The following is a 19,144-nucleotide window of genomic DNA, read 5'->3' as shown; positions in this document are numbered from 1 at the left end:
CAACTGGTTGAGGACCTGTCCCCCACTGAGATCTCACTGCACAATCATTTGGGATATTAACACCTCATCCTTATTTACATTATTATAGATAACCTTACATCTTCAGATGTCAATACAGACCAAATTATATTGCAGATACTGTCTACAATTTCTATAAATTGTATGTTATAAAGCAGCACTGCCAAAAATACAGCATGCACAGTATGATGTACAATGCAGAGTAATGTTAATGTTAAGAGTAAATTAGAATTGGTTTTATTTATTTGCAATCATGGACTTTTCTAAAATGTACAATAAATCAAATTTAACAGATTTATGTTGGGGTATAAGTGTAAGCGTTAATTTGGCTTCACCGCATGTACAACTGCATCAAGTTGGATTGTGAAATGGATTCAGATTCTGATAAACTTCATCTGTTTCAGGGATGTAGGGGTTCAGGTTCTGATAAACGACATCAGGTTCAGGGATGTAAGGGTCAAGGCTCTGAAAATTATTATTACCTTTCACAATACTGATCCACTGAAAGGTTAGCTTGCTTACCTTGTTATCTTCTCTCTGTGTGTTTCCACGTGTCTTGTTTAGACTATGAGAACAGACAAGAAAATAGATAGATAGATCAATAAAGTATCTATATATCTATCTATCTATCTATCTATCTCTATCTTGTTTCACTTTTTGAGGATATTTTAATTTTCTTGAGCGATTCACCCACCAGAGCCGAAGGAAAGCACAGAGGAGAGCCACTGCTACACATACTGCTGCTGCTGCAGTCACAGTGTACATAAGAGTTGTGTTGCTGCAGTCACAGTGTACATCAGAGTTGTGTTAGTGTACATCAGAGTTGTGCTGCTGCAGTCACAGTGTACATCAGAGTTGTGCTGCTCAGTGCACATCAGAGTTGTGCTGCTCAGTGCACATCAGAGTTGTGTTACTTTCTGTCAGGAATGACACAAATAAGAACATGGTCAGAGAAAAATAAGAAACATGAACAAGAAACAAAATGGAACAAGAAACAAAATGGAACAAGAAACAAGATGGGATTGAGTGGAAAAAGAGAAGGAAAGAGTGAACCTGATACCTCCAGCTGTGATTGTTACTGCTGTTGAATCCTCTGCTCCATATTCATTCCTGGCCTCACAGTAGTACTGTCCTCCATCCTCAGAGCTGATGTTAGTGATGCTGTACTGCTGTCCTGTTCCTACTGCAGTGGACTCATCCACCTTAAACCAGGTGTAGTTCTCCACTGGTGGGTTGGCATCACTGCTGCAGGTCAGAGTCACTGTGCTGCCCTCAGCTATTTCACCCAAAGGATTGACTTCGATTTGTATGTTCTTAGGAGGATCTAAAGCATGCCAGAAACAGAAAACATAAACAAGGTTATAGATTCATCATAAACATTTACATCTGAGGTGTGTTCAATCTCACAAACATAAGTGAGTGTTTGCAAACCGTTTTCTGTAAAGGTGTGCCTTGAGTTTTCCGAACATTCATTAACAGTTGAGTAGATAGTTTTCCACCAAAATGTTGGACAGAGAGTAACACTATGAAATCTTTCACAAATAATGCTTCTTCATATTCACACATGATACTGAGGTTTTCAGGTGGTGATGGATGACCCTTATGTCCTCTAACAGCACAGGTGTAGCTGCCCTCATCTTCATAACTGACTGGGTGGAGCTGCAGCTGGTTGTTGGACGTCCATCTTTACTCCAGATGAATGAAGTGCTGTCAGTTAGATTACAGGTGGTGTTGCAGGTGAGAGTGACGTTGTCTCCCTCCTTCACTCTCCTTGGAACCACCAGCTCCAAAACTATGAGACATGAACGCATTTCAGGGTAATCTGCAAATCCTCAGTTAAACATGGGACACATATTGACGTTTTAATCTTGATACGAATTCACGTCAATGATAATAATAATAGTAATCATTTTGCTGTGGCATTGAACTTTGCCTTAAAAAGCAAAATATGTGTTAATTACAGTTCCCACTTCTGTAAGTTAATTAAAAAAAGACTTTAAAAGACTTAACCTGTAACTGACAGTTTGATTGCTGTTTTCCCAATACACTTTTTTTCTCTTTGTTTGTTGTCACCCTACAGTAATAGTCTTTCGTATCTGAATCATTCACTGAGTGTATATGTAGAGTACAGTGATGATCCCCACAGTGCACCTCTACTCTGTTTTTGTATTGAGACAGCTGAGCGATGAGACGTCCGTCCTTCGGATGAGACGTTAAACCGAGGTCCTGACTCACTGTGGTCATTAAAGATCCCATGGCACTTATCGCAAAGAGTAGGGGGGTTCCCCCGGTGTCCTGGCTAAATTCCCAACCTGGCTCATTCAATCTGGCCGCCTAATCATCCTCCAGTGTAATTGGCTCATTCACTCCCTCACTCTCCACCTCAAGCTGGTGTGTGGTGAGCGTTCTGGCGCATAATGGCTGCCGTGCATCACTCAGGTGGGTGCTACACATTGGTGGTGGTTACTAGTGAGGACCCCCCATCCATGTGATGCGCTTTGAGTATCGAGAAAAGCGCTATATAAATGTAATGTGTTGTTGTTGTTGTTGTTGATATCAGGAGCTCCACTGCAGAAGTGATTTATCCAGTAGGCATTCCGGACTGTCAGATTAGTAGGATACGTGTAAGAGCAGGACAAGTCCATGGAAGTGCCGTTTAAAGCACAGATACTTTGCAGAGAGTAGGACACACATGAAAAATTACATTTAGTAGAACTGAACAGAACTAGGAAGTTGAATTTGTCTTGTACACAATTTGTATGAAATTATCATATATGCATTGAAATGTGTGCCTGTAGGCTACCCCTTTTGTCAATTTACAATAAACTGGGTACACACTTAGTGCAAAGGTGGTACCCAGTATGTTTTGAAAACCCTGAAAATGGTACCACAATGTCACATAGAGTAATACCAGAGATTCCGAGTGTGTGTCGTAAATGTCAGAGACATCGTGGTCCATATATAAGCTACTGTATCATCAAAATCAGTTTGAACCCATTATGTCAAGTAATGAAAAGTATGTTGTATATAAAATTAGTATTTTATGTTGCATAATTATTCATAGGTGATGGATCATGGGTGGTAGTTCTTTACCTGTAATCATCAGAATGATGAGAGCAGTGTGCTTTGCAGCTTCAGTCATAACTCCTTGAGTGTCCTGCCACAAACCATGACACAGCTGTAAACATATTTTGAATTCCTACAGTGGCTGAATTCATTGAGTTGAAACATAGTTTAACATGCAATATAGTGAATCATAGATTTTCATTAATGTTCATATTTCCTTCTTCTTTCTTTAGTTTCTTTTCTTCTTCTTATGTACTGAGCATGTGCCGAGCATTCCTGAATGTTCAGCATTTGTTATAGTTATATTGAGCATGAGAGCAATTTTGCAGTATTATTTCTGTACCTGAGATCAGCTGAGGTGATAATCAGAAATCGTCCTTCCTCCAGTTATGTGGAAAGTTCTGGGCCCTCGTCTTTATGTTTCTTTGTGAGCTTCAGTCTAATTTGGCAATGGCCTAGGTTACTCTCTCACTCTCTGTCCCTCCCCTTTTCACTGTTAACTGTAATGTATTCTGTGTGTTCGGTTAGTCACCTCCTTTCTCACTGATGTCACTCACCTCCCCTTTTGCCAAGATGAGATCTATTTTCAAATATGTATTTTTTCATATGTGTACTCCAAGCTAAAAAAAGTGAAGTGTGAACAGCTTTTTCATGAGAGACCCAAAAATAACTCTTCCTCTGTGTCAAAGGCAGACACAGAGAGAGAGAGTCTGTGTGTATGTGTGTGTGTGTGTGTGTGTGTGTGTGTGTGTGTGTGTATGTGTGTGTGTGTGTGTGTGTGTGTGTGTGTGTGTGTGAAGGGGGTAACCATTAGCACTGCTTACAGATGAGGCTGAGTACCTGATCGGTGTTGTTCTATGATGATGATATAATGATGGTTCCTCCTCAACTCTTACAGGCTTACAGTAGAACATTCTAGCACTTCAACAGTAAAGTAGTACTATAACAGTAGATACAGAAAATAGTGGACAATGAGATCATTTTTATTCAATATTTCATTACAGCAACAGTAGTTGTAACAATTTGCAGAAAAGTCACTAAGAATCTTACTTGTCCCAATTGAAGAAATGAAAAGAAAATGTGATAATCTAAAATGAGCACAGGCATGAGGGACATAGGGAGTTCTCCAGGGTACAGAGGAGGCATTTAGGCCCATAACACTATCAGTGAGGAGAGAGATGAGCTGTTTGACCTCTTACTGCACTCACAGTCTCCATCTAGTGGTCTGATAGATACACTGTCTAGTATTGGTTTGATAACTCATCTCTGAGTCATCTCTCTCTCTCTCTCTCTCTCTCTCTCTATCTTTCACTCATTTACTCTCTTTTTTTCTCACTCAAACACACACACACACAAACGCACACACACTCAAACACACACCTTTCAGGTCTGTGTGTCGATAATCTCAACTCCTAGATGGGTAGGACTCACACATACACAGGCAACCAACCAGCAGCCATCTCTTTTACCTCCATCAACAGAAGCCAGATTACAGTAATTCAGAATAACTCACTCACATGCCTTTCTCTTCATCAGGCATGTGAGTGAGTTATTAACCACTGAGCACTGTTTTACTAACCTCACCACTTACATGGCGAGGCAAGACTAAAGCTATAAATATGTTTACTTATCTTTTATATAGAGAGGTCGGAAGTGCTAGTGCTAAGTCCCAGGCTAAGAGGAAAAGACTAAGAAAAAAAAAAAAGTTACTGTGGAAATAAAACATGACAAAAAACACAACAACAAAAAAGTCCCCAGAAATAATAAAAAATGAAATACACACGATGACGATTGTAAGTCTGAACTTAAACTAAAATGTAAACTTTGCTGCAGTTGGGTTAAAAAAAATTAATGACACCAGCACAAGGGACAGCCAAAGGTAAATACACAGAGAAGTGGCGGCTGAGAGAGAGAGAGAGAAAGAGAGAGAGAGAGAGAGAGAGATTATGTGTGACACTGGATAGTAGCATATTCAGTGTTGACTGCTCTTGTGGTTACCTTCCCTCTGGTGTGGTCAGGACTGCTCGAGTGCCTGTTGAAGCTGACTGTGGAGTAGCCGCAGCCCTCCGAGGGTAACTGGGTGAGGGCATAAACACCCTCAGGCGAGGGTAACTGGGCAAGTGCATAAACACCCTCAGGCGAGGGTAACTGGGCAAGGGCATAAATACCAGGCGAGGGTAACTGGGCAAGTGCATAAACACCCTCCGAGGAGTAACTGGGTGAGGGCATAAACACCCTCAGGCGAGGGAAGTAACTGGGCAAGTGCATAAACACCCTCAGGCGAGGGAGGTAACTGGGCAAAGGGCATAAATACCCTCAGGCGAGGGTAACTGGGCAAGTGCATAAACACCCTCAGGCGAGGGTAACTGGGCAAGTGCATAAACACCCTCAGGCGAGGGTAACTGGGCAAGTGCATAAACACCCTCAGGCGAGGGTAACTGGGCAAGTGCATAAACACCCTCAGGCGAGGGTAACTGGGCAAGTGCATAAACACCCTCAGGCGAGGGTAACTGGGCAAGTGCATAAACACCCTCAGGCGAGGGTAACTGGGCAAGTGCATAAACACCCTCAGGCGAGGGTAACTGGGCAAGTGCATAAACACCCTCAGGCGAGGGTAACTGGGCAAGTGCATAAACACCCTCAGGCGAGGGTAACTGGGCAAGTGCATAAACACAACATGACAAAAACACAACAACAAAAAGTCCCCAGAAATAATAAAAAAATGAAATACACCGCGATGGCGATTGTAAGTCTGAACTTAAACTAAAATGTAAACTTTGCTGCAGTTGGGTTAAAAAAAATTAATGACACCAGCACAAGGGACAGCCAAAGGTAAATACACAGAGAAGTGGCGGCTGAGAGAGAGAGAGAGAAAGAGAGAGAGAGAGAGAGATTATGTGTGACACTGGATAGTAGCATATTCAGTGTTGACTGCTCTTGTGGTTACCTTCCCTCTGGTGTGGTCAGGACTGCTCGAGTGCCTGTTGAAGCTGACTGTGGAGTAGCCGCAGCCCTCCGAGGGTAACTGGGTGAGGGCATAAACACCCTCAGGCGAGGGTAACTGGGCAAGTGCATAAACACCCTCAGGCGAGGGTAACTGGGCAAGGGCATAAATACCCTCTGCTGAGCTGCTGCTGCTGCTAGTCGCTGCTGGTTTTGGGTGGCTGGTGTCCCTGATCTCCTCATAGACACGATCTGCCTGCAGGGGTGAGACAGAGTAGTGATATTATTCAGTAGCATAGTAGTATTTATTGCTGGTAGTGTCTCCTCTACAATGCATATTGAAAGTTAATCCTATTTGATGTAAATCACTGTGAAGTAAAGTGTCTGCTAACAATGTATAAGAAAAAATGAATGTATACAAATGCTTTACACTAATGCTGTATAGCGCGTCATCAGTCAAATAGTTAATTTATAACCAGGGTTGGCTGAAAAAGGTGCACTAAGTTGTGTTTCTTTTACAATATGACGAGTTTGACATCCAACTGATGTAGAGTTTTCCTCACCCCAGTGTCTCCCCTCCTACCATTGGGTTGTCCGTTTGGTGAAGAGATGGGCCCTGTGGAGCACCAATCACAGAGCCAGCCTCGTGAAATGCACCAATCAGAAGTCATTTGCAGGCAGGCCAACCTTGAAGATATTTTTTGAGTAGCACCTCGAGCCGAGAAAAAAAAATCCTCACGTCGGCCTTTGCGCATGCAGCCAAAAACAGACATAGCCATGCATGCAAAATACATTATGGATAGAGACCCATGTAGAATACCTATCTATATGTGATCCAATGTGTTCCTGAAAGTGCAGACCATATATTTTACAGTAGCTCTACAATGCTGATAATTTGTTTTAGATCCTAGTCCTGACCCATAAAAAACAATTGTGTTGATAGGGACTGATGTGGATATGTTATATAACTCTAGGACTCCCGGTTGTAGTCATCACATGTTTTGGTACTTAAACTCCTTTGTTTCAATTCTTTCTTTGAGCAGCATTTGTAATGCTACACAGTGTGAAGCCCTGTCCTATGTTCTGTTTTCTAAACAGTTTGGACTGTAGTTTTGTTGTCATTTTTGTTACTCTTGGCTTTAATACTGCTGCAAGTTGGCTGGTTGACTGGTGTGACTTCAAAATAAAAGAAACCTGCATCTACCTCCTGCATCATGTAATAATCATAATAATAATGGATTGAAAAGAGGTATTAACAAGTCATCCAGTCATATAGGTTTAGTCAGATTTTTATTTTTTTTATTTTTCGCATGTCCAAATTTCCGTCAAGGATTCCCGGGACACTGTAAGACCGGGGTACACGAATCTTGGTGGGCATATAACCCCACATGGATAGCATGGAACCTCTTTGTTTCGTTTTGATCTGTAGCCCCCCCGCTGGACTGGACCCCCGAAAGGAGGGTAGGGCAGACACAGTTTTCTGTGAATATCTCGAGAACCGTAGGGTTTAGGAGGACCATTTTTTTTTTGTATGTTGATCTCAAAGGGCCATGTCAACCCATTCCATAACCACTCATTTCATGTATAGCGCCACCTAGTTAAACACAAAAAAGTAAAAATGAGGTGTTGTAATCGCAGGTATCTGTGACCTAACATAGTCAAAACTTCACGGAATTGGAAGTGTAGGATCATTATGACACCCTCTGAATGCACGCCAAGTTTCGTGGAATTCCGTTCATGGGAGGCCACACAATAAATGAATTTATATTATTATACACCAACTGGCCTGTAGGTGGCCGGAGACAGTTTTCTGTGAATATCTTGAGAACCGTAGGGCCTAGGAGGTCCACCTTTTTTTTGTATGTTGGTCTTAAGGGGGCATGTCAACTTATCCCATTACAACTTATTTCATGTATAGCGCCACCTAGTTAAAAATTAAAAAGCAAAACACTAGGTGTTTTCATCACAATATCTCTGGCTGACATGGTCAAAACTGCACGAAATTGAAAGTGTAGGATCATTATGACACCCTCCGAATGCATGCCAAGTTTCGTGGACTTTCGTCCATGGGGGGCCTTGCAATAAAATAATTTATGTGTACATTTAGTGACCGTACACCAACAAGGATTCCCGGGACACTGAAAGACCGGGGTACACGAAACTTGGTGGGCATGTAATCCCACATGGATAGCATGGAACCATCACTTTTCGTTTTGATCTGTAGCCCCCCCGCTGGACTGGACCCCCCGAAAGGAGGGCAGGGCAGACACAGTTTTCTGTGAATATCTTGAGAACCGTAGGGCCTAGGATGACCAATTTTTTGCGTATGTTTGCCTCCAGGGGTCGTGTAAACCCATTCCATATGCACACGTGCATATACAGATACACACGCACACACATACATTCACAGTAATCCTACGTATGACACATACTCACACAGTAGACATATATACGCATGCATGCACATGCACACACACAGGCACATAAACAGGCAAACACACAAGCACATGCACATGCACGCACACACACCCACCCACACACCCACATACACATAAACATAAACATGTACACGCACACATGCACACAATTCAAGAATTTCTCAGAATTATGAACAGGCAAGATGGGGGTGGGGTTGTATAAAATGTATATTACATGTGAAATCTATGAACTAATCATGTTTTGGTACTTGTTGTCTAGTAGATACCAGTGAGAATTGAGTGTGCATAATGCAATTCAGTGAGACAGTTAGAATCATATATGCCTTTCAGCGTGACTTATTTTTGTGGAAAACATGTGATGGACTGGGCGGCGGTCATATTTTGTACCGCTCTGCGGTACATCTAGTTAGATATTTCTTTTGTAAAGAAATGCCTCTATCCTTCATGTTTTGCCAACATATTTATGGTTATGGTTATGGTTATGGATTTAGCAGACGCCTTTGTCCAAAGCGACACATAAATACAAAACAACATAATAATATTTAAAATTGAACAGGGAATTGATTAGAATGTTGGTCAAATATAATAAGCAGAATAGTTAAGGCCCATTCACACCAAGAACGATAACGATAACTATAACTATAACCATAACGATAAAAGCGTTCACACTGAACAACGATAAACAAAGTCTCTCATTGTGTTAATAAATGTGAGGGCTAAAATTCGATGGGTTCTGATTGGCTATTAGCATTTTATCGTTGTGAAAATCGCTCTGAAAGTGATCCCCAATGATATCGTTCTTCATGTCGTTATCGTTATAGTTTATGTGTGAACGTCATTCATATTAACGAGAACGATATTTATTTATAGTTATCGTTATAGTTCTTGGTGTGAATGGGCCTTAATAATAAACAATAATACCAATTCAATCAATAGCCTAATTAAAATAAGCAATGAAAATGAGGGGAAAGGCAATAATAAAACAATAATGTCCATTCAATCAATAATATAAAAACAATGACATTCTAAGACTATTAAGGAGAATATCAATAATAAACAATAATGTCAAATTAATTAACAGCCTAATGAAAATAAAACAATATTATACAAACCATAACACATAAGCGCTTAAACAACTAAGTACATGTTGAATAGGAATGGCTTTAGACCCCTCTTAAACGACCCAAAATAATTTAATTCACCTGAATATAGTAATGTGCACTCTGATGTGAAAATGTGAGGTTGCTACACAAAATGGTTGGCAGGTCTGCATTTGTGAGATTATGACATATTCAGCCAGAGACCAAAATCTTTTTTCAGTAGAGATGTTCATGGAAGTTTACTTTTAGTCTAGGACTAGGCTTAACCCATAAACGGGGGAGCCAGCCCATTATGTCTATGTCTGTGTTCGTGTGAGTAGAATGTCAGACTTACTCGTCTGAGTCGTTCTACTTCTCCAAAAAATAAAGAGGAGCAAAGCTGCCAGTCCAGTGAGGAAACCCACCAGAGAGATGATGATAATGGAGACGGTCCAATCGGGAGCAACTCTGTTGCCTAGAAACAAACAAACACCAAACAAACAAGGGCAGTCAACTAACTGCAGACCATCACTCCATGCAGTGCTAACCTCAAAGTGAAAATGAGAAATATATTCAGCCCTCTGCATTCTGAGTCTGATTCAGAGGATCAAGTAGGAAGACTGACACATGGCAAATTGACCAGTTGGTATACTGGACTTTTGAAGGTATGACGGCAGGATCAGGATCGGCGATTAGATGATGATTTATTGTAGATGGTACAATAATGAATAACAGAACACAGGCTAACTCTCGAACAGTAAAACTGTGCAGAGTCTAACAGTCGTGGTTGTTATTAGAAGCGGCGACTGAGCTTTCTGACAGAAGATGCTCCTTGAGTCGCTTCCTCGATCCGTCTCAGAGTCAAAACCTAAGACAAAGCCTGTCATACTAAAACATACAAACGTCAATCATGCCAATGTGGCAGGTGCCAACCAGTGTACAAAAACCGGCTCTGGCCAGATGGAGATACTAGCCCGAACAGGCCGACATGCTGTCTCCCTCAGCCCATGTTATCACTGATGTTCCTTGGATGTTCCTAAACATCGGCCTGTCTGACCTTCCTGATGGTACACAGGCCTAAGGCACAGTTATGTACAATGGTATGGACCTCTCCCTGTTGTATACTACACACAGAACTAACATATGAACACATCAGAATACAGATAAGAATACGCCAGAATTCTACAAGGTGATGGACAAATGGCCATGATTATGATACCTTCTTTCTCCACAAGGGGGCGAGGGGGTAATTTAAAAACTACAAGGAAAGGAGAAGCCATCTGGCTCTGAGTGTGATGGAGAAAAAAAGGGTCAAAGCACAGTCTAGGTAGTGCAATAATCGTAATAATAACCGGTTTGAACCCCGACCAGTAGGCACGGCTGAAGTGCCCTTGAGCAAGGCACCTAACCCCTCACTGCTCCCCGAGCGCCGCTGTTGATGCAGGCAGCTCACTGCGCCAGGATTAGTGTGTGCTTCACCTCACTGTGTGTTCACTGTGTGCAGTGTTTCCAATTCACAGATTGGGATAAATGCAGAGACCAAATTTCCCTCACAGGATCAAAAGAGTATATATACTTATACTTAATATGAAACAGAACATAAAAGTCAGAATACTGAAGAGTTTTGGGAATCTCATGACAACTGTGTTGAAAAAAGGTTACATTGTGCAGACTTCAAAAACACGTGTTTTGTCGTGTGATGGAAACTTACGAGACGTGAGCGTCTCTGGCTGTGTGGATGTCTCTGCAGGTGTCTGCTCTCTTAAACAGGAAGTGGTGCATGCTGTGGTTACATTCTCTCTTTGATGTGCTGGATCTGAAACCCAAATTCAAATACATTAATTTTCTTTGTCTGTTTGTTTGTTTGATTGTTTCACAAGCACATCTGCTCTCTCTCTCTCTCTCTCTCTCTCTCTCTCTCTCTATATATATATATATATATATATATATATATATATATATATTTATATATATATATATATATATATATACAATTTATATATTTCCCATACTCCCGTGTTCACTGTGTGCTCTGTGTGTTCACTAATTCATGGATGGGATAAATGCAGAGACCAAATTCCTTGCATACGCAAGTATACTGGGCCGAGAAACCTGATTTATATTTACATTTTACATATTACCATACGGGGTGTGAGTTGACTGAATTTGTACTCGGTGACTCCCGAGTCATTCTCTGTCAATCGGAAAAGTAGTAAGTAGTAAGTAAGTGGGAGAAAGCTGGGCCAGACCAGTCAGCCTGTTCAGTTCAAGCGCCTTTCAACCGCAACACGTCAGGTTTCGGTTGACTGCAACTTACAACTTTGTTTACCAAACACTTGAGTGCAACCTCGCTCTCTCTCTGTACACCCCCACACTCCAGAACACCCCCACACACACACACACACACACACACAAAAGCACACACGCACAAACACACAGAAAGAGAGACAAAGATGGTACTTCCCACATCTGTTAAAAGAGGAAGAAGTCACAAAGGGGGGTAAACCCTAGCTCTAGTATACTCTCTCTCTCTCTCACACACACACACACACACACCCCACACTATAACTAACATCATATTAATTTGTAAAGCCGCTCACCGATAACATGTAGTTTCACCCCTGTGATGAGGTTTCTGCGGCTTACAACATTCAGGGCTAGATAATACACACACACACACACACACACACACACACACACAGACACACACACACACACACACACACACACACACACACACACACACAGATACACACTATAACAAACATGCCGTTCGTTTCTGCAGATGCTCACCGATGACGTGTAGTTTCACCTGTGTGATGAGGCTTCTGCTACCCGTTGATTTCCCAGTTCCTACTCCACACCAGTACATCCCAGCAGCATCCTCCAGCGTTAGCCTCCGGAATGTCACCGTGAAAATTCCCCTCTCCTTATCATCAAACATCTCATATCTGCTGTCTTCACTTGCATCTTCAGATGAGACAAGCTTAGCGCAGTGCGACACATTGGGCTGCCTGTACAGAAACTTGAAGGTGTTTTTGTTTTTGTCCGGATACTGGCATCTAATGGTGACATTTTCTCCCATTTGGCCATTGATGTCAACGGATTTGCCATACAAAGGGTCTGCAAGGAACAACACACTGTGTCATAGAGTCTATGTGCCATAGACAGTCAAACAATATATTACCCAGGCATGACACAAGTTTCTATTTCAGATATACACATGAGAGATATTTAAATTCCTTGTGATATACAGTGCTGCTTGAACAGTTTGGGGATTTCTGTTGTTTTTAACTATCAGGTGTGTATATTTATCAAATGCATGGACTTGTTTAGAGGGATTTGCGTGAGAAGGCAAAAAATCATGAAATATTGAATTAATGTATGTACAAAAGTAGATGAACCCCCAGCTAAATTGGTAAAGTCAAGTATAGATCAATGTAAAACATATGTGGGTGCTGAAATAATCAGTTAAGCATACTAATCAAACAGACTTCCTTTGGAAAGGGTTTGAGAAGCTGATTAAAAGAGAGAGGAAATCCACCAAACCACTGTAGTATGGCAAGCCGATTGAGCATTTATTCAGATATCTTGATATCAGGCATAATTGTCATGTACATGCAAGCCATTTCTGTCCACTAGTTAACTAGTGAGCCATTTCTGTGTGAACTAGTTAACTAGTGACAGCCAAAATGCTCAGTAGTTAACTAGTAAGGCCCAAATTCTCTCTAGGTAACTAGTTCATATGTTTCATATCTTACTAGTTAACTAGTAATGCTCAGCATGTTCACTAGTTAACTAGTGGACACTGAAATGTGCACTAGTTAACTAGTTTAAAGACTTCTATATTTTACTAGTCAACTAGTAAGGTACAAAAATGTTTACTAGCTGACTACTGAATGTCAAATTCCCACTTGTTAACTTCTATGTAATTTGGCCAGCCGCTTGAGCATTTATTCTGATATCTTGATATCAGGCCAACATGCAAGCCATCTTTGTCAACTAGTTAACTAGTGAGCCATGTTTGTGCACACTAGTTAACTAGTGACAGCATAAATGGCCACTAGTTAACTAGTGAACACATATTAGCTTCACTAGTTAACAGAAATGTCCACTAGTTAACTAGTAAAGGCCAAAAGTCATACCAGTCAGCTAGTTGAAGGCCTTTGGGTCTCACTAGTTAACTAGTGACAGCCAAAAATGTGCACATGTTTACTAGTGAAGGCAACACTCCTCACTAGTTAACTAGTTGGAGTAGGTCAATGTCACTAGTTAACTAGTAAACCGTAAATGGCTCACTAGCTAGCTAGGTGATGGCAGCAGGCTCACTAGTTAACTAGTTGATGCATCATTTGTCCAAACTAGTTAACTAGTAAGGTCATAAATGTATACTAGTAAACTAGTTGAAGCCTAAATTCACACTAGTCAGCTAGTGGCACAGAATTCAAATTAGGAGGCGGAGAACTCTGGAAATTGAGGCTTTCTATTGGCTCCCTATGTCCAAATAGAACATGACAACCAATCACAGCGCAGAATTGCACAAAATCCCACCCACAATATTTGCATGTGGCACACAAGTTAACATGCTGGCCAAAGGAACTTTAACTAGTAAACTAGTGGCTTCAATGTGACACTTACATGTAATCTAGTGAAGGCAGAACTGCTCACTAGTTAACTAGTGAAGACACAAATGCCCACTAGTTAACTAGTGAGGTCTAAAAAGTGTCACTAGTTTACTAGTGTGCACCAAAACACGCACTAGTAAACTAGTGATGCCAATTTCCATTCGACTAGTTAACTAGTGAGGTGCAAAAAGTGTCACTAGTTTACTAGTGTGCTCCAAAACGCCCACTAGTTAACTAGGTTGTTTTCTAGGTTTCTGAGTCCTAAATGGACCAATCAAAATCCTTGTTCCGCCTTCTTCATTTGCATGCAAGTGCGACATTGCACACTAGTTAACTAGTGGGATAATGTTACGTCCCACTAGTTAACTAGTTGCACAAAATGCCAGCCGTTTGTGTATTTATTCAAATTCCACTAGTTTACTAGTGTGAATGGCATTTTTCTCCTGCTAGTTCATTATGGACAGTGTTTTGTCCTCACTAGCTATGTAAGGCTCAAAATGCCCTCTATAAGCTAGTGAAAGGCATTAATAATGCAGATATGCTCACTAGTTAACTAGTGAGCATGTCCTGTTCCATTACTAGTAAACTAGTAAGGCCAAACATGTCAACTAGTTAACTAGTGAAGGCCAATGTGTCACTAGTTAACTAGTAAGAGTACCTTTTGCATTACTAGTGAACTAGATAGCTCCAAAAACAGCCCCTAGTGTGTGTCTTGTGCGCACTAGTTAACTAGTGAGCTGCTTTACTGCCACACATGCAAACTAGTGAGACTTAAATTGTTCCATTAGTTAACTAGTGGACAAAAACAGTCAGCTTGTTTGTGTTTTTAGGTGTAACTAGTTAACTAGTGAACAAAATATGCATGCCACTAGTTAACTAGTAAGGCCCACAACACCCTCACTAGTAAACTAGTGGGCATTTTGGCCTTTACATGTTAACAAGTGAGCGTTTTGGCATCTCACTAGTTAACTAGTGGGGCCGCAATGGCCTTCACTAGTTAACTAGTGGGCATTTTGGGGCACACTAGTAAACTAGTGACACTTTTTGCACCTCACTAGTTAACTGGTTGAATGGAAATTGCCATGACTAGTTCACTAGTGGGTGTTTTGGGGCACACTAGTAAACTAGTGACACTTTTTAGACCTCACTAGTTTACTAGTGGGCTAGTTAACAAAGCCTCAATTTCCAGAATTCTCCGCCTCCTAATTTGAATTCTGCGCCACTAGTTGACTAGTGGGAATTTTGTCTTGAACTAGTTTACTAGTATACATTTATGACCTCACTAGTTAACTAGTTTGGACATCAACTAGTTAACTAGTGAGCCTGCTGCCATCACCTAGCTAGCTAGTAAGCCATTTATGGTTCACTAGTTAACTAGTGACATTGACCTACTGCAACTAGTTAACTAGTGAGGTGTTTTGCCTTCACTAGTAAACATGTGCACATTTTTGGCTGTCAAACTAGTGAGACCCAAAAGCCTTCAACTAGCTGACTGGTATGTATTTTGGCCTTTACTAGTTAACTAGTAGACATTTCTGGCTCTAACTAGTTAACTAGTGAAGCTAAAATGTGTTCACTAGTTAACTAGTGAGCCTTTTGGCTCCCACTAGTTAACTAGTGTGCATATTTTGGCCCTCACTAGTTAACTAGTTCACACAACCATGGCTCACTAGTTAACTAGTTGACAAAAATGGCTTACATGTACATGACAATTATACCTGATATCAAGATATCAGAATAAATGCTCAATCGGCTTGCCATACTGTAGTGCCAAGGCATACCCACATGGATCAACAGTGCCAAGAGGAGAGGACATAAGGAAGAGAGTAGTGACAGCACATCTGTCTGGGGAAAGCTACCAGACCCTCTCTAAAAGATACCGGCATCCCAGACACACTCATGGTGGGTCCTCTACCAATAAGTACTGACAACAAACCAAACCAGACTACACAACAACACCAACAAAGCAGCCTCTGTGCACAACAAACCAAACCAGACAACACAACATCATCAACAAAGCATCCTCTGTGCATAACAAATAGGCTTCCTTAGCAAGTGCTTATGCCCCGTTGATGTCGTCTCTAAGCAAAGCTAGAAGCCTATATTCAACCAGAGAAAAGAACCAAGCCAGGAACAAATGCATGCAAAAAATACACTATAAAAATCATTGCCTATATACTGATGCATCATGGTAATTTCCATTAAATTTTAAAACAGCCCATCACCCATATACTGTAGTTGAAATAATCAGTTAACTCATTGAGTGCCAAAAACGTAATATTACGTTTTTCCTTCCCATGCATTGAGTGCCAAAAAAGTAATATTACGTTTTTAGCTTTTTTTTTTTTTTTAATTACGAAACTAGACACTCTACTACACCTTATATGTGATTTGGGGAACTCTGTGATGAATGCAAGTGAAATATATGACGATCGAAAACTCATGAAAACGCACAATCTGGACATTTTATCTGGACATTTTATCATAACTCGGTTGCCGCTTTGGGTCGAATCAGTGACATATGCACGTCAGCTCAGAACCAGGCCATTTTCGTGGGTCTATCACTAGGTAGCAGTCTCGCCAGGTCTCGCTGATCACTTCCCAGAAAGTTTACAGGCAACACTTCATATTTCATGAAAGACGTTATATCTCCATTTCTAGAAAAAAACAGCGATTTTGATGAAAACTAGCCACTGTTTAGCTTGGGATTTCTCAGGAACAGAGGCGTGTAGAAATACACGGGTTGCATCCACTGAGAGCTTAAAGTCTCACCTTTTAAACGAGCCATTGTATGTGTTCATAGCTATAACACAGAATATGCTGTGGCTGTACAAAAATAATCAACAATGGCCTAGATTGCTGGCACTCTAGGACAAAGCTTCCAAAAACAGCTTGGCATTCAATGAGTTAAAGCTGATTAAAAGAGAGAGGAAATCCACCAAACCACTGTAGTGCCAAGGCATACATATACTGTAGCATTAAAGATTACCTAGACATAGGACAACTTCACACATTGAAGCTCTTCACTCAATCACAACCATATATCAATATACAAGCATTACTTCAAATTCCATCACCAAAATACATTCCAACAATAGCTGCTTAAACTATAATTTAATTCCATAACAGTATCATGTGATCAACATGGGTAATTCCAACAATGCTCAAAACAACCATTACAAACATTACCAAAATCACCAGACATTGTTCACCAAAGCAGCAGAACCCTCTTAAAACAAATGTGTTGTCCTTATCTGGACACTGACATGTGTTAAACAATGATGCAAGTTGTGTTGTTTTTGACGCAAATTGTGTTACTTTCAACACATATTGTGAAACAAATAAAAAAGGAAACAAAACAAACTGTGTTGTCCCTATCTGGACACACATTCGTTTAAGAGTGTAGTTAGATTATTTTGAGTACACACACATGTTCCGTCAACATCAGTTCTAAAATCCCACACAAAAGATAAATCAATAGATCAGTTTAAAAAAAGGCATGGAAATCATGGCTAACAGGAAACAAGATTTCCCATCTAGCAGTATGCTGAGAGAACACTCACCTTCAGTCACCTCTAAACGGAAGGTGGTGTTTCTGTATGTATTCTGATGTGTTTTCACTCCGCATTGATACACGGCAGAATCAGACACTCTCAGTTGTGTCATGAGAACCTTTGGAGGTCCTTTCTCTGCATTACATAGAGATAGCCTGCTACCACTCACGGGAGTGATTTTATCTGTGATACAGTTCTGTTGCCCCCCATCCCTGCAGAAGAACATGTCCCTCGAGCCTCCTCTAGCTGCAGAGCTGCACGCCACAAGGACGGCTCCACCTGCAAACGCCTTCAGTGTAATGGGCTCTGGCTTGGGTTGCCCGGAGGACATCTCAGCTATAACTGAAGGACATGAAATGTATTGAACACTTGCTGAATAATCAATACATTCTCATTGAAAAAAGTATGTTATTGTGTTTAATAATTGTGTTTAAAATTACTATGAGATGCATACCCAGTCACAATGCCTCCATTGTAGTCCAGAGATAATAGGCTATCACAGATTAAGGCAGTGACAGATTATGGGCTATGGAAACTACATTGCTGTTTTTAAATATGTCATGTTAAGACATTCATGCACTTCACAAAACCTCACAAGCCAAGGTACACATACAATTGGTGAGGTATTTAAAAACAGGTAATTGATTAATTCAGGATAACTTCAGGCCATGTGTGATTGAAAGTCCTTTTCTGTTTTTACCATCAGGCGATGTGTGATTGAGCCATGTAATCTGTAAAAGTCTTTTTCTGTTTGGGTAAGGCTATTTGCACCCCTGGTACAATTAGCAGTGTTTGCGTCTCCCACATACTAAACCATGTCTGTGGCCACTGTGGCCATCTACTTCCACAATGAGACTGGTGTTTGCAGGTAAACTTATAGTTTATAGGTCTGAGCGTTATATTGACAACATTTCTGTTAACTAACAAACGGTGGTATGTGTTCACTGAACGAAGATTATGAAAATAAAACACAACTTTTCAATCTAAAACTTAATTTGAACAGATATTAGTGCCGAAATCTTTCAGAATTCTTCACTTTCTGCTGGCGAAAAAACAAATGTCCGCCATGTTTTTTGTGCACCTGAGCAACATCTTATTGTTGTTATGTCACAGGGTGTGAATAACTCAGCTGTGTGGCCAAGGCTATTCGTACCAGGGGTGTAAATAGACACTCTGTTTCTGTTTTTACCTGTGATAAGACTGAGGCTGATGATCAGACAAGTCCTCATGGTCTGGTGATACTCGCTCCTCTTTCTGGGTGAAATAAAATCTTGTTTCGCACTCTGGTGATAGTCACTCCTCTTTCTGTGCGAAATAAAATCTTGTTTCTCACTCGCCCTTGTGTGACACTCAATCTGTTCTGTATCTGCTCTGTTGTGTGTGACACTCAACTCAGTATCTGCTCTGCTGTGAGTGACACT

General features: G+C 40.9%; 1 pseudogene; it reads right to left on the bottom strand.

Annotated features, from left to right (window-relative positions):
- LOC125297056 overlaps window positions 1–19,144 on the bottom strand; it is a 321,071-nt pseudogene that overhangs the window by 224,631 nt on the left and 77,296 nt on the right.

The sequence above is a fragment of the Alosa alosa genome, chromosome 7 (genome assembly GCF_017589495.1).
Source record: "Alosa alosa isolate M-15738 ecotype Scorff River chromosome 7, AALO_Geno_1.1, whole genome shotgun sequence".
Classification (NCBI taxonomy): domain Eukaryota; kingdom Metazoa; phylum Chordata; class Actinopteri; order Clupeiformes; family Clupeidae; genus Alosa; species Alosa alosa.
The sequence above is the reverse complement of the archived record's forward strand: the minus strand, read 5'-3'. Positions and strand labels throughout refer to the sequence as shown.